The 26436-nt window shown below is 40.4% G+C and overlaps 1 long non-coding RNA gene across 3 annotated transcripts in view; it reads left to right on the forward strand.

Moving 5' to 3' along the window:
- LOC105482519 (uncharacterized) overlaps positions 1–7924 on the forward strand; it is a 39729-nt gene extending 31805 nt beyond the window's left edge. For 2 of the 3 annotated variants that reach the window (XR_011623999.1, XR_011624000.1), the window contains one exon: positions 3665–3983. This is a non-coding gene — a long non-coding RNA (uncharacterized lncRNA). Of the gene's footprint in view, positions 1–3664; positions 3984–7446 lie in introns of those variants that run through there. The other variant, XR_011624001.1, reaches the window with a different exon arrangement.
- The last annotated feature ends 18512 nt before the right edge of the window (positions 7925–26436 follow it).

The following is a 26436-nucleotide window of genomic DNA, read 5'->3' on the forward strand; positions in this document are numbered from 1 at the left end:
CGTCCAGCTGCTTGTGTTTGTGCCCTCTAGGGTTTCGGGGTTTTTACAGACACAGGATGAGGGGTGTGGCGGGCCAGGGTGGTGGAAAAATGCAATATTTGGGCGGCAAAACAGAAATGCCTGTTCTCACATAGGTCCGTGGGTATAGGCCTGAGGGTGGAGCCCTAGCCAGGGACCCCGCCTTTCTCCACCCAGCATTTCTCAGCCCCGCTCGCTAGCGTATCACTAGCAGAAGCAGCTGGCTGCTTTCCTCCCCTCGCGCCTCTAGAGCCCATGAAGGAGCTCTGGTGCTGGGCAGAGGAGACTCCCAGTGGTTCAGGGGCTAGGCATAGTGGGGACCTTTCTCAAGGGGCACTGACAAGGGCCTTAGGGAGTTTGGCAGGGAAGAACATGAACAAAAATCAACTGGGGCGGGGGAATGCCTAGAGTTCCTGCAATTATGCGGGGTGGAGGGTGGCTGAGAGTTTTTATGATTTATATTTCATTAAATATGATTTCATCTGTATCCAAAGGAAGGTGAGGCTTCAAACATTCAGTTTATGCATACGAAAAACCAAGGAACACAGATTGCATCTCAGCCAGGTCAGTGGCCAATGATAAGAGGATGCAGAAAATTCAGTTTCTCAGGAGCGCAACCAGAGTCTGGGCAGCACCTCTGATCTTCTGCAGGGTGCTGTGAAAACCATGTGGCCTTTGGGAAAGCATGAGCTGTGTGCCCCTGGCTGAGGATAGTCAAGAATGGCCATAGGCCGGGCATGGTAGCTCATGCCTAGAATCCCAGCACTTTGGGAGGCCAAGGCAGGCAGATCACTGGAGGTCAAAAGTTTGAGACCAGATGGGGCAACATGGTAAAAACCTGTCTCTACTAAAAATACAAAAATTAGCTGGGCGTGGTGGTGGCAACTGTAGTCCCAGCTACTCAGGAGGCTGAGGTGGGAGAATTACTTGAACCTGGGAGGCAGAGGTAGCAGTGAGCTGAGATTGTGCCACTGTGCTCCAGCCTGGGCAACAGAGTGAGACTCCATCACACACAAACACACACACACACACACACACACACACACACACACACACACACACACACATACAAGGCCATAAATGGTCCTAACTTTATTCTTTGTTCACGCATTCATTGTTCAATCCATGTTCATTGAGCACCTACTACGTGCCGGCCACACACCATTCTAAGTGCTGCAGATACAGGAATGAACAAATAGGATGTCAATCCCTGCCCTTGTGGTGCTTTCATTTTTAAAGGCCAACAGATAAGCTGGGTGCAGTGGCTCATGCCTGTAATCCCAGAACTTTGGGAGGCTGAGGCAGGTGAATCACCTGAGGTCAGGAGTTCCAGACCAGCCTGGCCAACATGGTGAAACCTCATCTCTACTAAAAATACAAAAATTAGCTGAGTGTGGTGGCGGGCACCTGTAATCTCAGCTACTTGGGAGGCTGAGGCAGGAGAATTACTTGAACCTGGGAGGCAGAGGTTGTAGTGAGCCGATATTGCGCCGCTGTACTCCAGCCTGGGTGACAGAGTGAGACTCCATCTCAAAAAAAAAAAAAAAGCCAACAGATAATGAGATACACTTTCAAACTACATAGTGTTAAAGAAGAACTTTTAGACAGAGTTTGTCTCTCAAATAAATTTAAGAGTTTATTTGAGCAAAGAAGGATTCCTAAGTTGGGCAGCCCTCAGAGCCAGAAGTTCAGACAGCGCTGCCCAGCAACAGGAGCTGAACTCAGAAGCAAAGCGAGCAATCACCTGGTTGGCTACAGCTAGGTGTTTGCCTTATTTCGTCATGGTGTGATGAGTTGGTTGCTTGTGATTGGCTGAAACTTGGCTATTTGTTTCTCTCTCTCTCTCTCTCTCTCTCTCTCTCTCTATATATATATATATATACTATTCACTTATGTTTCAGCTTGTTTATAAACTAAGTTAGTTGGGGGTGGGGCGGTTGTTATGTAGGAACACAAAGTACAAAGATAGCCTCCAGCGAATGGTCTCCTGTTTATTTTGCTTAAACGATAGCCCATTAGACAGTTATGAGTTCTAAGAATAAATCTAAAGCACAGAAGGAGGATGGGAAGAGTGTTATGGGAGGATGGGAGTTATATGTGTAATTTTAGACGGGACGGTCAGGGAAGGTGTCACTTGGAAGGGTGGGATTTGAGTGAAGACTAGAAGAGGCCATGGAAAGAGCTCTACAGAGATGTACAGAACAGCATTTCAGGCAGAGGGCAGAGTATGTGCAAAGACCAAAGGCAGGGACATGCAGACCATGCTGGAGGGACCGTGAGGAGGCCACTGAGGCTGGAATGGGGTCAGAAAGAAGGAGGAGGCATGAGGCCTGAGAGTTGCCAAAAGACCCTGTCATGTAGAGATGGCACCATTTTAATCACTGGTTTTTACTAAGATGTGAAAGGATGAGAAGGTGTCGAGCAGAGAAGTAAAATGATCTCATCTGAGGAGCCTTCCTTCTTGGAAGGGAGAGATTTTGCCATTCAAATCAGAATTATTCTTTCCCCTGCAAAGAGAGGCTCATTAGGAAGAAGTCGTGATGTGGCAAGATCCTTTGCATTTGGGGAACTTGAATTTTTAGAGCATCTGAACACTTCTCCTACCTTCTCCCTCAGTAGAAAATCACCTGCAATGAAAGTTCCCTGAAGATGTACAAGTTTTGAGTGGTACTCTATATGGAGTCCTGAATGCTGGGAGGAGTCATGTTGACCAGGTCAACCAAAACACGAGGAGAAGCCAGTGGAAACAAAGTCGACAAGCTGCTCTGGTGTTTTGCCTCAATATCACCCTTCCAACTTCAGACCCGAGTGGCGCAGAAGGCACCACTAAGAGGATACAGATGATCACTCTTGCAAGTATTGGACCAAATGGCTGCAGGCCCGCACCTGGCATCTGAGGAGACTATGATGAGAAGGAACAAGAGGGCACTTGAATAAGTGCAGTCCAGCCTGAGACTCAAGCTGCAAGACTCAAGTTGCGTTTTTCCTTTAAATGTGAATGACATCTCTGGGCCCCCTCTGAATCACCCTATGAGGTCAGGGACAGCCTCTTGTAAATCAATGGATTTATTCTCTAGGCCTCTAATCAGGGTTTTATGTAGAATTTTGCGGGACCCACAGTTTGACCTAGGATTGTCAGCTCCATTGGGAGGGGGGGTGGAAAGGCGCCTGTGGGGATACCCTGAGTCCTCCCACCCTATTCTTCCTCCATAGTGACTGGCTGTGGTCCAGCAAACTGCAGGAGACCCTCTGTAAAGACCTTTGGATTCTTACCCTCAAATAGAAGCCCATGACAGTACGGAATATTTCCATTTCAAAAATTTCTTTTTTAAGGCTGGGTGTGGTGGCTCATGCCTGTAATCCCGGCACTTTGGAAGGCAGGGGAATCACTTGAGGCCAGGAGTTCATGACCAGCCTGAGCAACATAGAAAAGAGAGAGAGAGAGGAAAAAAAAAAACCAGCCAAGAAAAAAAAAATCATTTTTGTTAGAAAAGTAAACCATTTGGGGATGTTGTATGGCTGATACAAAAACAAACAACAAAAAAATTAGACTGTTAGAATTTAACTAACGTCTGTTACCAAAAAGGTTGAAACTTGTCGTTATTGAAGCGGGAGTTGAAGGTTAAAAGGTAACTTTCACCTACAGGTTGAGATTTGCATGCAGTATTTCCAGAATGTTGAATATCAGCATGGATCACTGCAAAGAAGTTGGAACTCATCTCACATGAACTTCTCAGGTGAAAAGGGACTTGACAACTGAGACTTCTCTAATAAGTGACAAAAATTATGTGGGTAATAATTTGACCTTTTTTTGTGTTAAAGTCTCTATTGAAATAGAATGCGCAAATTAATGCTCTTAGGAGACCTGCTTAGAGGAAAAACAGAATGAGGATCATGAACCCTATTAACTCACGTCTCAAGCCTCTAATGAAAAATTCCTGAGTGAAAGGGGATGAGTAGGATGCTCCAAGTTTAGGGAAACTTTGTGAAGCTCTCAAGCATGTGGTTTATAAAGTTGCATAGCACAGTCCTCAACTGATTTTTTTTTTTTTTTTTTTTTGAGATGGAGTCTCGCTCTGTTGCCCAGGCTGGAGTGCAGTGGTGCAATATTGGCTCACTACAAGCTCCGCCTCCCAGGTTCAAGCGATTCTCCTGCCTCAGCCTTCCAAGTAGCTGGGACTACAGGCACCTGCCACCACACCCAGCTAATTTTTGTATTTTTAGTAGAGATGGGGGTTTCACTATGTTGGCCAGGATGGTCTGTATCTCTTGACCTAGTGATCCGCCTGCCTTGGCCTCCCAAAGTGCTGGGATTACAGGTGTGAGCCACTGTGCCTGACCTCAAGTGATTTTATAACTGAGATTTATATCTCTAACAAAATAAGATACATAGCAAAAGAATGACTCGGCCAGCCCTTTCTGGAGAGGGAATGATAAGTCCTCGAAAGATATTGTTTACTTTGCCGACTTATCTATTTTATTCTGTAAATTCTGCACTCCGCCCCAGATTGGAACGCAAAATCTATTGTTCCATCAAATCAATTTCCCCACAGAATGAAGAATGCGGTACCCACTGTGCTTAAAATTCATTGTTATCTGTTAAGAACCCAACTCAGTGAGAATCATTGAGATTAAGAGGGTCTAGGTAGTTAAGGTGGAAACAATGTGTAGAAAAGAGATCCACACACTGATTATTTTCTAATAAAACTGTTCATTCTATCAGAAAGTGGAGGGAATTAAATATAAACAGACACATTTGTTTAAACCCAGCTTCATTACTATTCTATAGGTTGCTTGAAACCTATTCTGACATCAGTTATTAAATAAACTGTGATATTTTCACAGATAGGAAATAGGTGAGCTGAAGTTATATCCATATCTGCAGGATTATTCTGTATTTAATTTTAATGTTCAAAGCTTGAGAAAATTATATGGCTATAGAACATAGTCACGGGTTTCATGAGCTAGAAAGGCTAGCCAACGAAATGACTATCTGTCAGAAGTGTAACGGAGTTTTAAAAAATTAAAATAGAAAATAACAATGATGACCACAATGTATTGTGTACCTACTACGTGACTTTGTATGTAGCATACCTGTGTATCTTTACATATCTTTATATATATGGACTTAATGTGGAGTTTATTTCTAATACTTCCAATGATCCTGCAAAGGAGTAGTGTTACTATTCCCATGTTACAGATGAGGAAATGGAAACTCAGGGAAGTTATCCAAGGTTAAATCAAGATTTATCCAAGGTTTAAAAAAGTGTAGAGTTAAGATTCAAACCTGGATTTGGCTGGGCATGGTGGCTCACTTTGGGAGGCCGAGGCAGGCAGATCCCTTGAGGTCAGGAGTTTGAGACCAGCCTGGCCAACATAGTGAAACCTCGCCTCTACTAAAAATACAAAAATTAGCCATGTGTGGTGGTGCACTCTTGTAATTCCAGCTACTTGGAAGACTGAGGTAGGAGAATTGCTTGAACTAGGGAGACGGAGGTTGCAGTGAGCCAAGATCACGCCACTGCTTACCAACCTGGGAAACAGGGTGAGATTCTGTCTCAAATAAAAAGATTCAAACCTAAATCTAGCTCCTAACCCTGGGTACTTTCCACCAATGGACTCTTTCAATAATACAAAAATTAGGTAGCTATCAAATGGAAATTCAGAGACCCTAGTTTTCATAAATAAAATCTCAAATCCATAATTAAGAGACATAAATTCATTTCAAATGTATTTGTGTGCATGCATCTTGTAATCAACTTCTAATCAACTTTCTTGATTGAATTCAAATTTAATAGACTTTAAAATAAAAATGGAATCGGTTTTATTTCCTTTGCATTTATGGAGCACCTGCCGTGGTTCGGGCACTGCTTCAGACACCGGGGACGTGAAGGCCACGCTGGTTTCAGTGTCTGTCACTAACTCTTTAACAGCTGCAATTGTGGGCACTATAGTAGGTTTTCAAACATATTAATTTAAAAGGACTGATAATACAGCTGTAAAGTCTTATCAGTTGGTTCAGCTTACCTCTTCTAAATGCACATGACAATTAACCAATAATGCACAAAAGCATTTTATATTGCATCTTTGTTTTTTATACTTCTGTTATAAATTAAAAGTGGAAAGAATGTTGGATTTGAGGCCAGCTCTGCAGTATACCTGCATTGCGACTTTGAGCTTCTCTGAGCCTCAGTTTTTTTCATGTATAAAAATGGGGATGCTAGGCAGGCATGGTGGCATTCACCTCTAGTCCCAGCTACTCGGGAGGCTGAGGCAGGAGGATGCCTTGAGTCCAAGAGTTTGAGGCTACAGGAAGCCATGATTGCATCACTGCACTCCCACCTAGGCAAGAGAGTGCAACCTTGTATAAAAAAAACTTTTTTTTTTTTTTTTTTTTTTTTTAAATGAGGATGATGCTAACCATCTTACAGTGCTACCATCTGGACTCTTTAGCACAATGCTCAAGAACCTCCATAATCTCCTTTCCAGTCCCATCTATGGCTCTTTCTATCACTCTAAATAGCCTGGAATCCCACCTATTTGAACACTGCTTTTTGCAACAGACTGAATACTTTCCACACCTCCATAGCTCTATTTGGTTCCTTATCCAGGACTGCCAGCTCTCAGGATTGCCCACGGAAATCTCCTGTTTGGAAACCTCCCTGACAGTTCCAGTGTGAACTAAGTCCTCCCTCCTTAGCACTTTCCCAGCACCCAGCCCATATTTCCAGTATAGAGTTTCACTTTTCCTTCAATTATTGATGATAATCAGAATCATGACTTAATCATCTCTGTTTCCCTCACAGTACTCAATGGTGCTCATGTAGAATGGCCTTGATAAATGCTGAACAAATGAAGGAATCTGTTCTCACTTAGCCTGGAGAAAGGGCTGGGGACACAGGCCCTCTTCCTCTATCAGACTCCATTCAATAATTAGTTCAGTTGTCAAAAAGACACATATAAAAAGCAATTTCAGTGCATTTTCCAGTGAGGATGTGATTCTCCACCATGTAATAAAATCCCTTACAAGACTCCAATAAAGAAAGGATTTTGAGGGAAGATAAGCGGTGATCTGTTTGGATAATGCACTCCTCTCCTGAAAAGGCTTTTGAGTATACACATCCCCAAATATACATGAATATGAGTTCAGTTAACTCCCCATATACATATACCTATTAGTTTATAAAATATGTATATGCCCTACTATATTAACATATATTGTAAAGTATGTAGAACTATACATATATAGAAGCTATAATTTTTTTAAGGAAGAGTTTTAATATTTTCTTTTTGCACCCAGGAAACAGCCTTGCACAAAGAAAACCTCATCTTGGCTGAACAGCTATACTTCCCGGTAGAAGAAAGGAAATCATGTTTTACTTTCTGTAGATTATTCCCTAATATTGACCATTTCCTCTCTCTCTTCAGGTTCTCTTACAAGACCACCAACATTCTTCAAACGTTAGTGAAATAAAACAGCAGGAGGGTTTGGAACTCTGGATCCTCAGCCTGGATGTGTCACAATTTAATCCCAAAGCTTTGCTGTGAAGTTGTGAGCATGACAGTGTGAAACTCGACAGATTATTCTTGAATTCTTTGTTTGTTTTCGTTGTGACCTGACTCTCATAAAATTTATGTTTTCTTCCAAACCCCCAGGGTGTGTAGTCACATGATTTAAATAGAGAAAAACATTGTCCAAACAGTACCGGAGGAGTTATCACTTTTACATTGTTTTAATTAAAGAAAAAGCCTTTCTAAGGGGAACATCACATACCGGGGCCTATTGTGGGTAGAGGGGCAGGGATAGCATTAGGAAATATACCTAATGTAAATGACGAGTTAATGGGTGCAGCACACCAACATGGCACATGTATACGTATGTAACAAACCTGCACATTGTGCACATGTATCCTAGAACTTAAAGTATAATAATAATAATAATAATAATAATAATAATAATAATAAAAAGCCTTTCTATCCAGGTCTACTACCATCATTTTTATGGGCATCTTAAAGTATCTAATCTAATACTATAGTTATTTTTAGTAGTATTATTTAGCATTTTTAGCATTATTACAGTTTTATCTGTATCTTAAAGAAAAAGTCAATAAATATGAAGACAGAGTTTGCTTTGAGAATGTATGCAAATGCCCACCATGTTAAAATCATTTCAATTTTGTGTGCATGCACACACACAGGGAGAAGAGCAGTGAATATCCTATTCACAAAAGTTACAAAGATTATTTCAGGGTGGTGGGATGAAGATTATTTTTGTTTTCCTCTTTGTGTATGTTTGTAATTTCTGGAGCATTCTATAATGGCCAGATTTTTGTTGTTGTTGTTTAACAACAGTATGAGTACCAACAGTTATAAATCATTTACCTAGATTCTTATATTGTAAGATTTCAAATAGAAATTTTTAAAATACCTTTTGGAGTCACTGGCATCTAAAAGAAAACTATATATTATTTCTAAGTTCTATGCTGCATTTTAATTGTAACACAATTTTTTTTTTAGACGGAATCTCGCTTTGTCCCCCAGGCTGGAGTGCAGTGGCGTGATCTTGGCTCACGGCAACCTCTGCCTCCCTGGTTCAAGCAATTCTCCCTGCCTCAGCCTCCCCAGTAGCTGGATTACAGGAGTTTGACCAAGTTGGCCAGGCTGGTCTCAAACTCCTGACTTTAGGTGATCTGCCCACCTCAGTCTCCCAAAGTGCTGGGATTACAGACATGAGCCACTGCGCCTGGTGTAACACAGTTTTTAATATATTTTGGTTTCATGTAAGAAAATTGCATTTGAGGCTGGACACGGTGGCTCCCGTCTATAATCCCAGCACTTTGGGAGGCCGAGGCGGGTGGATCACCTGAGGTCAGCGCCTAGCCAACATGGTGAAACCCTGTCTCTACTAAAAATACAAAAAATGAGCCAGGCATGGTGGTGGGTGTCTGTAATCCCAGCTACTCGGGAGGCTGAGGCAGGAAAACTGTTTGACTCCAGGAGGCAGAGGTTGCAGTGAGCAGAGATCACGCCATTATACTCCAGCCTGGGCAACAGAGTGGGACTCAGTCTCAAAAAAAAAAAAAAAAAAAAAAGAGAAAGAAAAAGAAAAATTGCATATTGCATTTTAAATCAAATGCTTTATAAAAGAGTTCCACTTACCTAGATTTTCAATACATTTTGTCTTTGAGACACAAAGAGAGGTAGAAGGTAGTTGCAGAGAAGCTTGTAAAATAAAGGAACCAAGGTAGAGCTGATGGGAGGCAAAAAGGAAGATCCTAAGTTGGGAGGTGTGTCTGTCTGGACAAGATTAAGATTCGAGTAAACCCCAATCCAAACATGTGATATTCCCTGTAAGGAAAACCGTTGCTGAGTGCCTCTGTGGACAGCATAAGCCCGCCTAAAAAGTCTTCTGTTGGGCCAGGTGTGGTGGCTCATGCCTGTAATCCCAGCACTTTGGGAGGCTGAGGCAGGTGGATCACAAGGTCAGGGGTTCGAGACTAGCCTGGCCAACATGGTGAAACCCCGTCTCTACTAAAAATATAAAAATTGGCTGGGCGTGGTGGTGGCTGCCTATAATCCCAGCTACTCAGGAAGCTGAGGCAGGAGCATCATTTGAACCCAGGAGGTGGAGGTTACAGTGAGCTGAGATCGTGCCACTGTACTCCAGCCTGGGCGACATAGCTAGACTCCGTCTCAAAAAAAAAAGCCTTCTATTGAATGCAAGGAATGAAAACAGGGTTCTTTTTGATCAAGTGAAAAAGACTTTCTTTCAAGAAGTGAGTTTGGTAGACCTGGGAACTTAATGGTTTAATTAAAGGAAACACTTCTCCACACAGATCTGGCTGCAAGACCTGTAAGAACACTTGGATAATGCGATCAACCTTCCTTGGCATCGTGGTATGTGCAATAGAGGATTAATAAACTGAGGCCCCAGGGAGGTCTGTGACCACCCCGAAATTCTATATAAGTTTATATCTGTGTGCACATTTGCATTTTTATGGTAACATGCATTTTTTTCCAATGGCTTTTATCAAACTCTCAAAGGGGCCAATGACCCAAAAAGGTTGAAAATTAATGTAATAGAAAAAGCATGAGCTTTGGATTCAGGGAGAATTGAGTTCAAATTTGTAATTTACTGGCACAGGAACTTGAATGAGTTGCATTTTTAGAATTACAATATGTAGTTATATATAATTGTATATTTTAAAATAATATTTAAGTACCTAGTACAGTGTCTACCACATACTAGGTACTTTGTGAGTGTAACTATTTTTTTATATATATCTCATCCTATAAATAGTCTGGAATCCCAGATCTCCCATTTTTTTTTCTGGCAGAGTCTCAATTTTGTTCAAGTGACTACTACCCTCTCATATGCCTCGGCGGGTCTAAACTACATAAATATTCTCTTTCCCTTTGTTACTGACCGTTAGGGAACTTCTACCATTGGGACCACGATATGGAATTCCTCCTGTATCTGCCATATATTAACAATGATTCACATACACATTTCATGGTATCTTGCTTAACACATTGCAAAGCCTTTCTTACCACTGTAAAACAGTACATGTCCTTGAGAAGTATATGGTAGCAGAGCCATAATACACATCTCCCCAGCACAACACTTCTCTTGGGAATGCATGCCAACTGCTTTAGGAGTTGCTCTTAGTCGCTGTCTATGATCTTGACTAATGTCACGGGACTTCCTGATGTTCCCCCTGTGACAGAGCATTCTGTTGGCTTGCAAAGACACATAGTTGAGGACTCACAACAATCCTTTTACACATCAAATCCTCAACTTGGGCTGTCAACTCTGAGAGTAGACGCCACTTCTCATTTACTTGACATCTGCTCACCAAGCTTCCTCGAGAGCAGGAGCAGCCTTTCCATGAGCATGACAGCCAGCTCTGTCCACTAGTTACAGGTAGATGACTCACGGAAGCAAGGTCTGCGTGCCTTTTATAAAAACAAAAATACAGATTTTTAAAAAGTAAATACATCGGCTATGCAGAATTCGAATTCAGGCCTGCAGCAGAAAAAACAACATACTGACTTAGCTTTAGAAATATCAGTTCCAGGGTTTATGGGATAGCTGGTTAACGTTTCACTTTCTTTTTCTTTTTTTTCTTTTTTTTTTTAGATGAAGTGTCGCTCTGTCACCCAGGCTGGAGTGCAGTGATGCGATCTCAGCTCACTGCAACCTCTGCCTCCTGGGTTTAAGCAATCCTCTGCCTCAGCCTCCTAAGTACCTGGTAGTACAGGTGCATGCCACCACGTCCGGCTAATTTTTTTTTTTTTTTTTTTTTTTTTTTTTTTTTTTTTTTAGTAGAGACAGGGTTTCACCATCTTGGCCAGGCTGGTCTTGAACTCCTGACCTCGTGAACCACCTGCCTCAGCCTCCCAAAGTGCTGGGATTACAGGCGTGAGCCACCGCGCCCGACCCTCACATTTTACTTTCAATCCGAGAGTCTATAATTTGTGGGTTCAGGACATCTAGGCCTTAGCTAATCATGTAATTTTAACTATGGAGTCTTCTTTCTGGGGATCCAGGTGAACTGACCCTTTGAGTTCTTATTTCATTCAATATCCGTGTAAATCTGAGCCCCCCTACCACATGCTGTAATGGGGTAGGTTTAACATTTCCCCAGTATCTGTAAGAATTCTCAGGAACCTCCTGCTGTTCTTTGTCGTCTGTCACCCTGACTTCTGTGTCCAGTAAACTCTGCCTCCTGCTCCCTGAAGCTGCTCTCTTCTCCATCCCCCACTTCCAAGGACCAGTCTCTAGGCTTTATTCCCCAGGTTGCACTAACACAAGCGCTCGTGAATAGTTACCTTTCCCTAAAGTCTTGGGACCAAAGCGGTCACATCATGGTATAGAATAGGCAGCAACTTGAAAATAAATGAAGACATCTCTATGCAAAAGTGCCTAGCCTATCTGTAACCCTCCAGGCATTTCTTCCTGGTTTCCCTCTCTTTGGCAGGTTGACAAGTCTCCTCTTTCTTTGACCCAGAGAATCCTCCTCCTACTGACCTCTCTTCTTTCCATTCCAAGGCTCCTTGATTTCTTCACCCACTGGAGAAGACTAAAATGTTCTGCTAGTTTGTTATATGAAATAATTTAGTTATTTTTATTGCGACTTCTTTGTTCCATAGGGATCAGAGAAGCCAGATGTTTTCCTAACAAAATAGTATCCCATGCCTTGCCCAGTGGTCCCCTCTCCCCTGCTTGTTAATTCAGAGCAGCATTTTTTGTGTGTGTTTAAAATAACCACTTTGTTTCCTTCCCACTAAACAAGAAATACACTTATGGACCATAAATATATCCATATCCATCCAGAATTATCCTTTTTTAAGACTTGGTTCTAAATGATTATAGTCTTTTTCTATGTGAATTTTCCTGGGGAACTCCTAAAGAAATAATCCCAAGACAATCAAACAAATAAAAGCTATGTTCAGGAAGATATTCATTGCAGAGTTATTATAATAGTAAAAATTTGAAAATAACCTGGAAGTACAGTAATGGTTAAGCAAATGACTACATAGATACTCAGTGCTATATTCTATAGTCATTAGAAGGATAGTCAAAAAGACATAAAGCAATAAGGAGAATAACTATGATATAGTACATTTCAAAAACAGGATGTAAACTTATATAGATGATGGTAGCAATCCATGTTTCCAAATGCATGTTTAGGAAGCATTTGGAAAGAAGTGTAGGAAAGTACAAAGGGTGGTAGTGTCAGAGTAATAAGGACTACTATTTTTTGTTTTTCTCTGTATAGCAAATTCTCCAAAATAAAATTATATTCATTCTATTAGGTGTAAATGTAGAAATTAAGTTAATACTTATTATTTGTTGAGATGGAGTCTTGCTGTGTCTCCCAGGCTGGAGTATAATGGTACGATCTCGGCTCACTGCAACCTCCGCCTCCCAGGTTCAAACGATTCTCACACCTCAGCCTCCCGAGTAGCTGGGATTACAGGCATGTGTGTGCCAAGCCTAATTTTTTTTTTTGTATTTTTAGTAAAGATGTGGTTTCGCCATATTGCCCAGGCTGGTCTTGAACTCCTGACCTCAAGTGATCTGCCCACCTCGGCCTCCCAAAGTGCTGGGATTACAGGTGTGAGCCACCACACCTGGCCTAATTTTTAAAATAAATATAATTTTAGCATTTGGGATCATCCTGAAAAATATAAAATTTTAAGTCAAAGAATTGAGATAAAGTATGTGTAAGCCTAGCATTTCATATAAATCTCTATGAGATGTCTAAATTCTATGTGACAAATTCACCTTCTATTTTTTTAACTTTTAATTTATGTGGGTACATAATGGGTTTATACATTTATGGGTTACATGAGGTATTTTGATTCAGGTAAGCAATTCATAATAATCACATTAGGGTAAATGGGGTATCCATCACCTCAAGTATTTATCCTTTGTGTTACAAACAATCCAGTTGTACTCTTTCAGTTATTTTAAAATATACATTAAATTATTTTTTACTGTAGTCACCCTGTTGTGCTAGCAAATACTAGGTCTTATTCATTCTTTCTATTTTTCTGTACCATAAAATTCACCTTTTATTAATTTCAGTGTTATTCTACTTGTTGGTCAGCAGATCTCTCTGGAATGTGGTCAAGAAACTGGTAAAAGTAAAAAGTAAAAGGATTCTGGCAAGCAAAATAAATGTGAAAGCCTACACACTTTACTCACAGCCTCTTACTAAAAGCCAGTGAGGCTCGTTCTTGCCACAATTCTAAGCTAGAATTTCTAGGCTACAGCATGTGAGATGCAGGAAATTGAAAACTGGATGGGGTTGCAAAAAGTGACATTTGCAGCCGGGCATGCTGGCTCACTCCTGTAATCCCAGCACTTTGGGAGGCCGAGGAAGGCGGATCATGAGGTCAAGAGATCGAGACCATCCTGGCCAACATGGTGAAACCCCGTCTCTACTAAAAATACAAAAATTAGCCGGGCGAGGTGGCACATGCTTGTAGTCCCAGCTACTCGGGAGCCTGAGGCAGGAGCATCGCTTGAACGTGGGAGGTGGAAGTTGCAGTGAGCTGAGATTGCACCACTGCACTCCAGCCTGGGCAACAGAGAGAGACTCTGTCTCAAAAACAAAAACAAACAAACAAACAAAGTGACATTTGCCAGTCTCTCAGTGAAGTCCAGAGGTAGGGAAAACCACCGCAAGTGGACCAAAACATTTTGAATATCAGTTAATATTGGATTCCAGGCATAATTATATTCCAGCATTTTCCATGGCAGTTGGCTCTAATAATGACATCAGATGCCTCAATGGCAAGACTTAACCTAGTTGGGTCACTGTCTAGTCAGAGAAACATGTGGAATACACATTTTAGAAAGAATTTCACTTAATCTGGTTTCTTTTCAAAATGTATTTTTGGTACTTGTTTTGCCTTAAAACAGACACACAAGCAAACAAACAAAAAGAAACCACAGACTACAAGGGATTGCTCACTCCTCCATTACAGGCAATGCAAGAGTTATACTTGAGCTTTTCTGGAAAAAGTGGCAATTTATACAAGCAATCTTCTCACATATTCCTCATTTTGCTCTGTTGCTAATAAAGCACTGTGAGAACAATATTTCAGTCTCAAAGCTTGCAGCGTGTCCTTTGGCCTCGTTTTGCAGACCCTCCTCCACCCACGCTGGTTTTCCTTCTACACCCGGTGTCCCCTACTCGCTTATCGCATGCTTGAGCTATACCAGTCTCCAGGGAATTAAAATGGAGATATGTAAATGTCAGTTGCTATTATAGCTAACAAGAAACTCTTCCGCCTGGATCTCGGAGCACTGCAAGCCCTGAGAGATGCCAGCGTATCACAACAGTCCCGGCTGTTTGGAAAGTTTTCAGGTTGTTTGCTTTAATGGATTTGCTCCAAGTGAGGCGCATGTTTTTCAAAAACGAATGCCAAAGATAACAAAAAATGCAAAGGAGAGGAGAAAGGGAGACTTATCCCGAGTATAGGAGTGAACCAGGATAAGACTTACTAAACAGCAGAATGTTCAAGGGCAGTTGAATCTCTCCCACATTTAGAATGACCCAGAAAGACTGAGGTTAAAAACAGCATACATAGTCACTTAGAAAACAGCGATTTGGGACCCAGAATGTGTTTTACATCTTCTTCATGTCACTTGGGGCATAGGTCACTGTGTTATTCTGTTATTTAAGCTGTTTACAGCTATATTTGAGTGGTCTTTGTTGACAAAGTTGTTTCCAAGTAATTTTCTAAAGACATTCTGATTCCTGTTCCCTGTCATTAGCTACTGTAATTTGTTTTCTGGGTTGTTGGTCAGCACAATAATTGCATTTAGAACACTGGATGGGTTTCCATGATCGTTTGGTGCATTTGTGTTAAACTTATTGCTGTTTCTTGAACCCACTTTAGATTTAAAACAGTATGGCATTTACATATCTAAAGAAGATAATAGAAAGTGGTTATTTTTGTGTTATTATAGTTTAGCATTTATGTAGCACTTATATTTCTAAAGGCATTACAATCACGTATGAATTACCCAACCCTGTACCCTTGAGCTCTAAGCCATTTGGATTCACTCTGATTTCTAGATAAGCCAGGAGGCTGGGGAAGGGTAGTTGGCTGATGAGAGGTTCCTCCTTTCCTGTTAGGATTCCCACCCTTTTTCCAGGACACCCCACCCAACTGGGATCTGCACAGGCTGGCTTCATTACTTTGTTTGAAGTTTTGTGTTTGATGTTCTTTGAAAGTGTGTATAAAATACATTCCAAAGTCACATATAGATTATTTTTGGATTATCTGATGTTTTGGATATTTCCTATCATTATTCACTTCCATTCATTCATTTACCCCTTCATTAAACGCTGAATTGAGCACTCCCCTCTACTTCAGGCAGCGAGTTAGGCTCTGGGGAGAGGAGAACTACAGTCTTACCATGCAGATAATTAAGAACACAATGGAAAATATGGTCAGATGAGATGTGTAATGCCGTCCGAAGAAACCAGTGGAATTGTTTCTTTTTGGAAGGTCAGGGGCAGTGTGTTTTGAGCTGGAACTTGGAAACTCCAGTTTTGTGTTTATGCATTGGGTGGGAGATGGGGAGGGGAGGCTGAAGAAGAGATGGAGATAAACAGCATTATTCCAGGGAGACAAAATAACATGAAAAATGGAAACTTGGAAAACAGTCACTTATTTGCCCTGGTTGGACAGTTTTTTTGTATGGAATGATGGTAAATGAGGCTGGAAAACTGTTTTGGAGGAAGGTTCTAGATGACCTGGAGCTGTCTGCTTAACAGAGTGAACTTCTCTGTTAAGCAATGACTCCACAATTGGACTACAAGTGATTGGAAGTAGCCAGAAGTATCGAGAAAGCAATAGATATCATTGCATACACTGTATGGGATAAAGTTAGAGAGATTAGTTACGTGGATATGAAACCCAGTGACCAGATAACCAAGAGAACCAAAGCAAGACCAAGAGAATACGTGTATTAGGAAGGAAAATTGAGCATTAGGCAAGTGATAAATTATATTAAAGAATGGTGAAACCAACAAGAGTGACTGGGGACAGTTTTCTGAATTTCTACCAATAGATGAATCATTTCTTAAAGGTCATGGTCTTCACTCACTCATGTATTCATTTACTTGTGGGTGATTGAAAGATTCAATACTCTGTGAATGTCCAATCTTACTCATAGATTCCTCTGCCTCCATACCCTTCTGACTAGTGTCAGAACCTAATCTGACTGTTTCTAGAAGGCTTGTTTTTGAGACATTGGAAGTATTTGTTATTGTACTGAGTATATCAGCAAGGCCACCACAGGTCAGTGTGTGGTTTTTACATGGATTTTTGCTAAATGCCACCCCCTCCCACCATTAAAGGATGAATTCCACACACCCCCTCCCCCACCACAGTCACATGTTGAAGTCCTACTACCTAATATCTTAGAATGTGACCTTATTTGGAGATAGGTTCCTTACAGAGGTAATCAAGTTAAAATGCGGTCATTAGGGTGAACCCTAATGCAGTCTGACTGGTGTCCTTTCAAAGGGAGAAATCTGGACACAGAGACATGCACATAAGCCCTCAGAAGGAACCAACCCTTCGAAACGCCGAGGCGGGTGGATCACTTGAGGTCAGGAGTTTGAGACTCGACTGGCCAACGTGGTAAAACCCTGTCTCTACTAAAAATACAAAAATTAGCTGAGCGTAGTGGCAGGTGCCTGTAATCCCAACCATTTGGGAGGTGGAGGCGGCAGAATCGCCCGAACCTGGGAGGTGGAGATTGCAGTGAGCCGAGATTGTGCCACTGCACTCCAGCCTCAGCAACAGAGCAAGACTCTGTCTCAAAAAAAAAAAAAAAAAAAAAAAAAAAAAGCCTTGCTCATGCCTTGATTTGGACATCTAGCCTCCAGAAATGTGGAACAATATCTTTGTTTTTTAAGCCACGCAGTTTGTAGTACTTTGTTAAGGCAGCCTTAGCAAACTAATACCCACCTCCAATACTTTGATCGTTGGAATTCCCTCTCCCTTCCTGTGTTCTTCAGCATGAATAAGAGCCCCCAGAACCGACAGTGCTTTGATGAACTGCCGCCTTTTGAACAAAGTACTAGATGGTGAACCTGCCCTGAAAGTTTCCTTCGAGTTGTCCTGCTCAAATGATTGTGGGTATAAGAACTAATATTTGAATATTACTTATTCTGGGTCAAAAATATAAAAGGAATGAGTTACTTTAGAGGTTGTCACAACTTTGGAGCCCGTGCCACACTGCAGCAGGTGCAGATTCTCACATAGAGAGAACTCTTCTGTGAGAAGACAGCACCAGTAGAATTCTAAGCAGGTTGGAAACACGCATATGCTGCCTCTTGCTGAAGATGTGTGAATAAACCAGCACCCAGTCATCAGCCTCCTTGTCCTTTCTTTCTTAAAGTAATTTTCAAGACAAGCTCAAACAGTACTCTCACAGTTGGTTACTACAGGAGTTAATGACTCCAAGCTCAAAAGGAATGACTTTTTCTGAATTTTCCATTTGACAAACGTCTCCCTAAGGCGACAGCTTTTACCCCCTGCCTACTCCCCTAGTTGAAGTTAGCGACGGTGTATTAATTAGTTGAAGCCTAATCTCAGGAAGCACTAACACTTGCCCTTTCTTCTTAAGCACACTAAGTGTGCGTTAGAAGGCAAGTTAAGTCTAAATTACCTGGAAGTCTCTTGTTAGGCACACTGAAAGTTTCCTGCTACATATTTTTTACAAGGTACCCAAATTAAGGACCTTTCATCTCAGTAGGACTGACTCTCTATGAAGGCAGTTATTTGCCTACATGAAATGCAGAGGTAACAAGAATGTGTCCTTCTCCAGAGCATTGCCTTCACTCGTCTAGATTTCATAACAAAGACATCAATTTTAGAGTTAAGCATTGCTTTCACTTTTGCATCAAAATGTAATACCGTTGAAGAACTAACCTGTGAGTCTTACTGAATAATATATAAGACCCAGTACAAAATGAAAATGTGGTACCCTTTGTTCAAAAAGCTAGAAAAAAGTGTCATTAAAGGCACTAAAGTGTAATAAAGGCTTTCCTTTTCTTCTGTGAGCTTGAATTGTCATGATATTTTTTATAATTTTCAATTTAATGTCAAGTAAAGGAAACATTTTAAAAGACTAGCATAAATTTTGCCATTCATCTTTATATGAGGCAATGACTCTGTGTGTGTGTTTGGTTTTGAGACAGGGTCTCACTCTGTCACCCAGGCTGGAGTGCAGTGGTGCTATCACAGCTCACTGCAGCCTCCAACTACTGGGCTCAAGGGATCCTTCCACTTCAGCCTCCTCAGTACTTGAAACTACAAGCATTCCCCACCACACCAGGCTAATTTTTTGTATTTTTTTGAGTCAGGTTTCACCATGTTGCCCAGGCTGGTCTTGACCTCCTGGGCTCAAGTGGTCCTCCCACCTCAGCCTCCCAAAGTGCTGGGATTACAGGTGTGAGCCACTGTGCCTGGTCGCAATGACCACTTTAAGTGGCATTTAACTTGTGTGTGAAATCACCGAAATTACACAATTAGTATTTTATAGCTTGTACATGCATAAGTATTCTTGCCAGAACAGTGGAAACACTGCCCCAAATGATCACACCTGTTTAAATTTCACTTCTTGACACTCACACTCTCTGTCTTTATCTCACTGAGGAGTAAGGAAGGTCTGAGAGGGAAGGGAACTATGGGTGGCCTATCTTTCTCTTTCCTTTCATGTTGTCATTTTCAGCTTATGTGGTTGGCTAATACAGGGGCGAAACATGAGTAAAAAGGGTAGGATAGAATGGGATTTCATGGTCATCCATGCTTCTTTGAACACTTTTGCCTTCCTTCTGTGTTTGAAGCAGGTTCTGGTTTGAAGGGAAAAGATGGTCCGTAGGGGCTTTCAGAGCCCGTGATGACTGAGTCGTAGCCATAACATGTTTACCTTTTACTCATGCTGAGTCTTGCCAAATTCCCATACATGTGGGTCTACTGTAATTTTGTGCCCATGGGGTATGGTAAGCAGTTTATGTGAATGGTGAGGAATGGCTAAGGACACCCATATTGCTCATATCTTCTCTACTCACACGATGCTCCACTGTCCCATCAGACTTCACTTATAAAACATAAGTTCAAAGACGAAATTATTAAGACTCCCAAGAGTCCCTGTGTCACCACACGGGTAACATACCCATGAAGCTGGCCCTGGTACCACAATGTGCCATGTGAACGACAGTCTTTTTCTTATATAGATGGAAAACTCCCATCTTTCACCTAAGCATGTTAAAACATCTTATTGAGTAAATAACATGTCACCTTCCCCCTTAAATCACTGATTCCTCCCATCCTTCACTTCTTGGTCTTTACTATCTTCCACTTGCTCCCTTTCGCTCTCACTGCCTTTGTTACTCTCTTAGTATCTCTCAAGGGTGCTATGCACATTTGGCTTGTTTTGTTAGCTGTTATGGGTTGAATTGCCCCCTTCCTCCTGAAAAAAGATATATTGACATACTATGTCCTATCCCTCAGTATCTCAGGACATGGCCTTATTTGGAGACAGAATCTTTACAGAGGTAATCAGGTTGTAATGAGGTCATTAGGGTGAGCCTAATCCAATCTGACTGGTGTCCGTATACAAAGGGGAAATTTGGACACAGAAACAGATACACATAAAGGGATGATAATGCTGTATTAGTCAGATTGGACCCCTGTAACAAAAGACCACAGTCTGGGTGGCTTAAACAACAGAAACTATTTTTCCCATAGTTTTGGAGGCTGGGAAAGCCAATACCAAGGTACCTGCAGATTCCTTTATTGATGAGGGCTCTCTTCCTGGCTTGCAGGCAGCCGCCTTCTTACCATGTCTTCAGTAGCACAGATAGAAAGTAAGCTCTCAGGTGTCAATCCCATCACAAGGGTCTTAATCCCATCATGAGGGTCCCACCTTCATGACCTCATGTAAACCTAATCATCTCCCAAAGGCCTTATCTCCAAATACCATCACATTGAAGGTTAGGGCTTCCACATATGAATTTTGGAGAGCAACAATTCGGTTTATTAAAGATGTAAAGAGACACAGGGAGAAGATGGCCATCTACAAACCAAGAAGAGAGGACTAAACCAGAGCCCCTCACAGCCCTCAGAGGGAGCCAATCCTTCTGACACCTTGATTTTGGACTTCAAGCCTCTAGAATTATAAGAAAATAATTTTCTATCAATTAAACCACTTCGTTTGTGGTACTTAGTCATGGCAGCCCTAGTAAACCAATATATTTGCCTTCCTTTAATCTCTTTATTTGTGTGAAGCTCTATAAAAGATTGGAAATGCCTTTCTCCAGATACTTTGCTGCTTTTGATGGTAAGCTACAACCGTAAACTCAGCTCATATCCAACTCTTCTGGAACATTTAAGGTATACTAAATTCTGTTAAGTCCTATTCTTGATAATACATGGAGGTAAGTAACTCAGCCCACCACTAAAAACATGTATTTGGACAAGACAATGAGATAATCCTAAATGTGAAGGGAGTTCATGGAGCCCGAGATAAAGCTAAATAATAACAAATGCTTACCATGTATCAGCATTTTGTATGCACAGACTCAGTTCTTATGACAAATCCATGATTTGAATTTTAATGTGCTACTAATGAGGTAGGTATTACTATATCCCCTTTTACAGATGAGAAAGGTGAGTCATAGGGAAATCAAGGCACTTCCTTAATATCACACAACTAGTAACTGAAGAGGAAGGATTTAAACTCCAGCAGTGAGGATCTAGACCTTGATCTTTTAATCACTGTACTCTTCTACCAAGATATTTAATTTTAGCAATAGAAAAAATGAATTTGGAACTCTACCTCACACCATATACAAAAATTAACTCAAAATGGATTGAAGACCTAAACATAGACGCAAACTATAAAACTTGGAGAAGAAAACAAAGATGTGAATCTTTTTGGCCTAGGATTAAGCAATGGTTCCTCAGATACAGTACAAAAAGCACAAAATAAAAACAAAAGAAAATGAGTTGGACTTTATCAAAATCAAAAACTTTTGTGCTTCAAAGGATACTACCAAGAAAGTGAAAAGACAATCTGCAGAATAGGAGAACACATTTGCAAATCATATATGTGACTAGTCAGGGTCTAGTAGCCAGAATATATTAAAAACTCTTAACACTCAACAACAAAAAGGTAAACAACCTAATTTTCAAAATTGTCATAGGACCTGAACAGGCACTTCTCCAAAGGAGATATACAATGGCCAACAAGCACATATAAAGATGGTCAATAGTATATGATTAGGGAAATGCAAGTCAAAACCATGATGAGATACCACTTCACAATAAAAAGGGATAATAACAAATGTTAGAGAGGATGTGGAGAAATTAAAAGCTCATACCTTACTGGTGGGAATGTAAAATGGTGCAGCCACTGTAGGAAACAGTTTGGTAGTTCTTCAAAAAGTTAAACATAGTGTTACCATATGACCCAGGAATTTCACTCCTAGGTATATATTCAAGAGACTAGAAACATATTTTTCACATTCAGGAACAAAAACTTATACATAAGTGTTCATAGCAGTATGATTCATACTAGCCAGAAAGTAGAAACAAACCAAATGTCCATCAACTGATAACTATATAAACCAAACATGGTATATTCATGCAATGAAATATTACGCAGTCATACAAAGGAATTAATTACTAATACATGTTATACCATGGATGAACTGTGGAAACATGTTACATGAAAAAAAGCGGGCAAAATTTTATATATTATTTGATTCAACTTAAATGAAATGTCCATAATAGTCAAATTTATAGAGACAGTAAGTAGATTGTGGTTACCAGGGGCTGAGGGGAGAGGAAATATGGAGTGATCATTACTGGGTTTGGAATTTCTTTTTAGGATGATGAAAATGTGAAATTAGATAATGGTGATTGCTGTGCAGTCTTATGAATATACTAAAAGCCACTGAAATGTACACTTTAAGAGAGTGAATTATGTAGTATATGAATTTTATCCTTCTAAAAATATTGAGGTTCCTCAACTGAATGTTAGCCAAGATTAAAACAAAATGGAAACTACTTAATGTATTAGGATGTGCCTTTAGAGGAACAAAAGGTTTGTCCCTTGCCATTAATATATGTGAGCATTAAAAATCACTTTAATGCTCCAAAGATGACTCTCGAAATGACTAAAAATACTTGCCACACGCCAGGCGTGGTAGCTCATGCCTGTAATCCCAACACTTTGGGAGGCCAAGGCAGGTGGATCACCTGAAGTCAGGAGTTCGAGACCGATATGGTGAAATCCCATCTCTACTTGAAAAAATACAAAAAAAGTAGCTGGGCGTGGTGACGGGCACCTGCAATCCCAGTTACTCGGGAGGCTGAGGCAGGAGAATTGCTTGAACCCTGGAGGTGGAGGTTGCAGTGAGCTGAGATCACACCACTGCACTCCAGCCTGGGCAACAAGAGCATGACTTCATCTCAAAATAAATAAATAAATAAATAAATAAATAAATAAATAAATATAACTTGTCATATACACTGATAATATGATTATGTTGGAATAGTAGATGGAGAAAGTCTCTAAGTTGTTTTATGGAAAAAGGCAATTTCACTTTGCTTTAAACTAAAACTTCCTCAAAATAATTGGGAACTGAAAATCACAAGATGTAACATACATTTTTATTATTTATTTATTTATTTATTTTTGCTTCTTTTAGAAAACACATTTTTTCTACATCTCTGTAATTACAGTGCCAAAATACAGTTCTTTGTAGTTTTTTTTGGTTTTTTTTCTTACAACCGGTTTTAACACAATGGGTTTCAAATTTGACTTTCTCTTAAGCACATTCAGAGCACCCAATTCTGGTTTTTGGAGACCTGCAGTCAAGAAGTCAGGTCTGCACACCTAGACAGAAGCAGGTCTGCACACCGAGGCAGGAGCATAGTTAAGTGCAAAAGGAAGGAATTTAATTAGTATCTGAACAAATTTTTTTAAGAACATCGGTCACTAGTTACATATGTTTATTTAAGCAAAAAATGGAATCTTGTGTGATTAGCTGATGAATTCAAAGCCAACCTAAAATTAACATACATTTTTAAAGTCAGTAAATTCTAATAAGATGGATAGATATTGGCAATGCAGAATGTTTGGTTTTAATTTTGAGAAAGTTGGTTGTGTTAACTGTTTGAGCCATGAGGATTGTTTAATTTCTGACCACCCAATTTGAATTTCCTTTAACTGAACAATGTGATGCAAATGTAATGGTGAAGATCTACCATCTTGGTCTTTATTCCAGTTAGGGAAGACTACTAAGACAAATGGCACAGAAATCCCTATAATTGCCCCAGAGTTCATCAACCCATGTTTCATATAAACATATATGCTTAGACACAGACACTGAGCATAGTGTACCCTATGATAGGGTTTTGTCGCATCTGAACTTTCATCTTGACTCTACTATTGATAAAAGACTTTGGCCATGTTTCTTAATTTCTCTAAACATGAATTTTCCTATGTACAAAATGGACAAAATCATATTTCCTTTGCAAGGGATTTGTCAATATTCAGTGAAATAAATTTAAAATGCCTGACAGGTAGTAGGTATTTATTAGATGTTAGCTGTGTTGATGATGACTGATGTAAGGATCCTAAATCAGAAAAGTTCCTGCAGACCTAATAATACCTAGGGCAGGGCTAAATGGGAAGTAGATTCTAAATAAATACATGTCAATTGATTAGTTATTTCATACCCGAAACAAGACACACAAAGAAAAAACAAGTGACTGTCTTATCTCTAGGCCTTAACGTGTTCTCTTCTGACTTGTAAATGCACCTTTCCCGTTCATTAATACTGGCTAAGGGCAGGCTAGTCTATTATATCATTTTCTTTTGATTATGTTTTCCTCATCTAAGAAAGTTTACTCATTCTGAATTATGCCAAACTGCATCATCTAGAAGATGAACAACTACTCCAGTTGGAAAGACCTGATTAGGTTTCAGTCATTGCTAGGCAAGTTGTAGCCCTTGTTATAAAATTATTATTTTAAGCAGGGCACAGTGGCTCAGGCCTATAATCCCAGCACTTTGGGAGGCCGAAGCAGGTGGATCACCTGAGGTTAGGAGTTCAAGACCAGCCTGACCAACATGGAGAAACTCTGTCTCTACTAAAAATACAAAATTAGCAGGGTGTGGTGCCACATGCCTGTAATCCCAGCTATGTAGGAGGCTGAGGCAGGAGAATTGCTGGAACCCGGGAGGGGAAGGTTGCTGTGAGCCAAGATCATGCCATTGCACTCCAGCCTGGTCAACAAGAGTGAAATTCCATCTCAAAAATAAAATAAAATAAAATAAAATAAAATAAATAAAAATAAATAAATACAATTATTATTTTAACCAGCCAATATGCCTTTTGTGTCCAGATTAGTCTCTCCATGGTGCCTGAAACCTTGATGTTATTTTCACTTTTACGCTAACTTTCACCAAATTAAAAACAAATAAAGAAACCCAGTACACCCTGAATTTCAAAAGTAAACCTCCTGTAAGATTTTCTAATTCTCTATTTCAGAGATCTCTACTTGTGACTCGGCACATTAGTGTTACCTTTGGACCATCCATCTAGCCATCTGCTTTCACTGGCAAAAGGAGACAATATTTGCTTGTTGTTCACTTATTTGTTTCAGAGGAGCTTTGTTGTATCTTAGTTTAAACCATATGTGTTAGCATTAGTCCAGTAAACAATGCAATATTTTTGGGTTAAATCAGTTTCAGACAGTAGCATTGAGCTATTACAGTAGATTGAATTAAGTACCGCAGGATCAAGCTAGTATCGTGTGCGTGCTTCTCTCCGAGTTATAAATTACTGTAAAATCTAAAAGTAAAAACGTAAGCTAAGGTCAAAGCATAAAATGAAAGAGTTTCTGCCATAAGGTGTTTAATCAAATATAACGTTTTAAAACTGTCCAGCTAATTCTCAGATGCTCCCTGGCAATTAACTAAAGCCTAAAGTAATGCAAAAGGTTGACTGTTGCCTCCTCCAAGATAAAATTTGGATCTATTGTTGGCAACAAAGAAAAATAACTTACTGGTTTCGATGGCTCTCCCTCTGTCACCCTCCCAAGTTCTGAAATAGCTAAGAGTCAGGAAAAACGTTAATGCCCAACCCAAGGGCAAATTCATTTATAGTTGTAAAATTAAGCCTCTGAAAAGCTGAAGCTGATTGCAATTCCGGGAAGATTGCTGAGGAAGAGACAGTCTAGCAGATCAATTAAGGAGACTGCTGTTAACATCACCCTGGGGCCCACCCTTGGCCTGGTCAGCCCAGTGCCCTGCTCCAAGCAGGGGCATTTTGTGTGCAAGGCTGGTAATTGCTGGGGGATATTAACTCCTCTCTGTAGCTTTCTCAACAGGCTGTTATTGATTTATTGTCTGCATATTTGTCTAAACCCTAAAGCTATTTATCTTTTCACCAGGGTAACAAGTTCTGTATGTATCCAGTCTACTACATAAAATAGAACTTCTTTTTATTTTTCCCTTAAACTAGCTCCTTTAAGCTTCAAAAAGATTCTGAGATTTGGGGAGCAAGTTCTTACACAGATTTTCCCTACCTTTCATGACTTTATGGACTTTCATCAGCCCCCTCAGCTTTAGTCTTTTATCACCAATACTTTGATCCCATCAAGCATCAAGAAACAGGTGTGAGAGGAGATGGTGAACTATGAGGTGGGGAGACGGGATGAAAGATACTTGGTGGGGGAGTTGAGGGAAGGCTTGAAGGAGTGGTCATTGCATAAGAAAAGGCTTCTGGTAAAATACCAGTGATAACTTGGAAGAAAGTTCTTCACATTAGTTTATTTGGCCTTTTCAAGTGATGTGTACTTGAG

The sequence above is a fragment of the Macaca nemestrina genome, chromosome 5 (genome assembly GCF_043159975.1).
Source record: "Macaca nemestrina isolate mMacNem1 chromosome 5, mMacNem.hap1, whole genome shotgun sequence".
NCBI classification, from domain to species: domain Eukaryota; kingdom Metazoa; phylum Chordata; class Mammalia; order Primates; family Cercopithecidae; genus Macaca; species Macaca nemestrina.